We start from the raw sequence: 4,109 nt of genomic DNA, 5'->3' as shown, positions 1-4,109 counted from the left end.
AATGCAGACCCACTAGTAGCATTTAATTTTCAGGCTCTGGGCACATGTATTGCACTTTACTGGGACGTATAAATAAATAAAATATGCCATTGGATATGAGCCAATATTACTGTTTAGAGGTGAGAGCACCTGCAGTTTTTTCACTGGTTAGCAGTGGTTGAGTGTGCAAAGTCCAAATACCAGCAACAACAAGCTCAGAAGAGTGGAGGGAGACAGAAAGTTGGGGAGAATACCATCAGGTCTAACAATCCTCATGTGTGGTTTTCAACATTAATTACTAAAGGAAAGGGGGATCTGCTGTGACGGCTCTGGTTATGATATGACACAAGGTGAAGCGTAAGGACGGTCCCCTCAGACTGTGGAAGTGTGTTGCCTCTGTTTCTGTAGCTGGAGGGTGAAGATGCCGACACTGGTGTGAATATGAGGGTGCCAAGACCATCTATAGGAATTTATTGAAGACTTTGTTAGCGAGAGGCTGCTGATTAGACTTCCTGAAGCTCTGTCCTTTGTTAGATGGCGTGGGTGAGGGGTGGGCATGCAGATTCTGTTGTTGAAGGTGAAGCGGACCGTTTTGCTGAGGAACAGACTTCGGTCTTTCTCAATCACACTTTCAGTGCAGAAACCTCGCTCCTGTTTGTGCCTCCGTTGTGGTCGCTCCTGTTTAGAGGCAACTGTGTTCTGAGACGCATAACTACACAAACACTGTGTTTGGAGAGCAGCCAGGAAAGGACATTTAAAAGGAGAACCACATAAACTGGTTCTGCAGGAAGAGACGGTGGATCAAATTGCAACTTGACCGGGCAAAGAATACCTGAAGTGTTTCTACATTATTGCTGAGATATTGAAAAGTGTTTTGCCAGGAAAGTTAAGGAGATGAATATAGAGCCTGATAGGGACCTGTTTCATAGTTGTTTTTCAATTGATGCCGGGTCTGAGACCCAGCAGGACCCACAGCCGACCCTGCCACAGTAGGAACTGGATCAATGATATCTTGTTGAGTAGCAACTTTACAAGTAGGTGTCCTGTATCTGGCATGAGTCCAGGTCAGCCTACACTCTCCAGGCACGCAGAGGGAGTTCATTACAACACTGGAATGAAATGCAACTGTGTTTTTGCCCCCGGGGGAGGGTGAAGATAGCAATATCAAACCAGGGCTTTAAGTTGGATGAAAAAAGTCAGAAGGGGGGGTCTCTAAAAGAGGTGTGCACCAAAAAGAGTAAGTAGGAATCATTTCTAGGGGGCATGGCCATTGTAATTAAGGGTGTGGCTTAAACATGTACACTAAAACAGTACCTGGGTGCCTCTCAGTATCCTGAGGAAGGTGGCTTTATTAATGTGACACCACCGAAACTCGTCGACACATAAAACTACAGTTAAATTCACTTTGGGACCTTTGACTTTGACCTTGTGATGTCATATTAAATGAATATTGGATATATTTTTTGAATTTTTGTGTATGTGTATTCCTATGAGAGTGTTCACAAAGCGATTTGCCTGGAATCACAGGATGTTGAGCTGATGCAGAGATTCGAACGTAGCTCCCCAGCTCTAAAGTTCGCAATTCTAGATCTTGTGGCGGGAGGTGTGTCTAAAAGTGTATGTCGGTGCTGGCCATCAATGACAGAGACCTGTGCATTTTTCAAATCGGTGGTGAAAAAATATGAGTATGTTGCTGGAGATGTGGGCCGCCGTGCCACCAATGTACTTACCGGGGGAGGGTAAACACCCATTATTCCGCAACTTTCTTTCCGCATACCATCACTCCGCATACTTTCATTACGAAAGTACCATGACGCCGCAAGGCCATTATAACGCATGGCATTACATTTTATATGCTTTTACCACGCATTCATTTACAACGAAATTCGTTGTAAATGCATGAATGGTAAAAGCATGTTTTTTTTTAAATGTTTGGATAAGGTAAGTATGGGTATAGGGGTATATGTTTTGGGGTACTGAGGTATATGTTTTGGGGTGTTTGGGTATTTTAAGGGTTCAGATATAGTTTTGGGTTATGGGGTACAGGGGTAGTTTTAGGGTTTAGGGATAGGTATGGGTTTTGGGGTACAGGGGTATTTTTAGGGTTCAGGGCTAGGTTTGGGTTTTGCGGTACAGGGGTATTTTAGGGTTCATGGGTAGATTTGGGTTTTGGGGTACAGGGTTATTTTTATGGTTCAGGGCTAGGTTTGGGTTTTGCGGTACAGGGGTATTTAAGGGTTCAGGGGTAGGTTTGGGTTTTGGGGTACATGGTTATTTTTATGGTTCAGGGCTAGGTTTGGGTTTTGGGGTACAGGGGTATTTTTAGGGTTCAGGGGTAGGTTTGGGTTTTAGGGTACAGGGATATTTTAAGGGTTCAGGGCTAGGTTTGGGTTTTGGGGTACAGGGGTATTTTAGGATTCAGGGCTAGGTTTGGGTTCTGGGGTACAGGGGTATTTTTAGGGTTTAGGGATAGGTTTGGGTTTTGGGGTACAGGTTATATTTATAGGGTTAAGATTAATTAGTGTTTACGGGTGTTAGGGTATTTTAATGAGTACGGGTGGGTTATGATTATGGGGTGCAGGGGTATTTAAAGGGAGCAGGGTGGACACCCGGAGCTGGAATGTACAGAACCTGGGAAGAAAAAACAATGAAATATTTGGCACAACACTAGCTTTTTTTCCGTAATCCCGCGCCCCGCACACGCCCACGCCCCCAGCACACGCCCACAGCACAGGATATGAGACATGGCATGAAGAGCGGAACGTACCACACTCCCCCAGCGTTTGTCACGCCCCCAGCACACACCCACAGCACAACGCAGACACGCCCACAAGGGACTACTTTGCTGGCACGGTTCTTTTACCTTTTAAATGTATATGGTGAGCGTCTGCATAGCCTATGTCCTTCTGCTGCAACTGCCCTTTCCAACGCTGTATTGGGTGTTGTGATTGGTGCTGTGGTTTCTGAGATTGCCCGCCTCAAAAGTTTGGGCTCTCTCTTTATTATATTAGTATAGATGAGCCATGACACACACACGCTGCCTTCTAGGTGCAAATGAGGACACGCCCCTTGGGGTCACACCACCACACATTTAGTGCCAGTGCGATTGGCATTACAGAAGGGGTCTGCTTGCCCTTCTGCCATTACAAAATGCACAGGGGGCTCATAAAGTGGGAACATACACCTGTTGCACCCCAGGGCACTTTCTATAATACAGCCCCTACTTGGTGGTAATGGCCTCTGTAAATCAGGCTGCCTGGGGTAATAACTTTGGCACAAAATTGGAGCAAATAGTTCAGGGAGTCAGGCTTTACTTCCTGCTTAGAGAGCTGGGTCCCCCAATTTTCCAATACACAGCTTTCAGATGCTTGCTGGCACTTCTCTTCGTACAATGTCGTATATCGACGGTGAGTGTCAATATGTTACATCCACAAAGGAAATCGAAAGCCTATGACTGACAATGGTGCCTCACCGGCACTAAGCTTTGGTGCATTGGAACTTCCTCACCAAAGATGGCCGCCAAACCTTCCTGCTTAATGCAGCATGATGAATGATGTGTTACCACATGTGGTAGGGTTTGCGGTAATTGACCACACATGGCATGCTGTGAGATCCTTGACCTCACCTGGTTCTCTGTAATGTGATGCTGGGTTATTTCTGGTTCGATATGAGATGATTGACGCAATGCGGCACAGTCTAACTTGGTGACTCTTTGTAAGGCTGGTACCCTATTCTCCATAAAACCGCACCCTTTGAGTGACTGTTCACTCACATACCCTAAACAAGCATCTGCAATGCAACAGGTCTCTCATTTATGCGAGTTTGAGCTATTGGCATTGTAAATGACATGCCTTTTATTTATGTTTTGGTTTTTAAAACATAAATAAAAGGCATTGTCATTTCCAATGCCAATAGCTTTAACTCTTGCAAATGCAAGACCTATTGCATTCCAAATGCTTGAAGGCATCACTGAGTTGCCCCCTTCTGTCTCCCCTGGCCCCTGAAGAGCTCCCCGTTTGCTACGAGGTCACAATTGCACACAATGGACCCTCCTGCAGTAAGAGAAACTCATTAAAGAAAATAGTGGTTACAGACTAAAGAAGATGTACCGTGTAACAACCGAAGTAAAA

The sequence above is a fragment of the Lissotriton vulgaris genome, chromosome 11 (genome assembly GCF_964263255.1).
Source record: "Lissotriton vulgaris chromosome 11, aLisVul1.2, whole genome shotgun sequence".
Lineage (NCBI taxonomy): Eukaryota > Metazoa > Chordata > Amphibia > Caudata > Salamandridae > Lissotriton > Lissotriton vulgaris.
The sequence above is the reverse complement of the archived record's forward strand: the minus strand, read 5'-3'. Positions refer to the sequence as shown.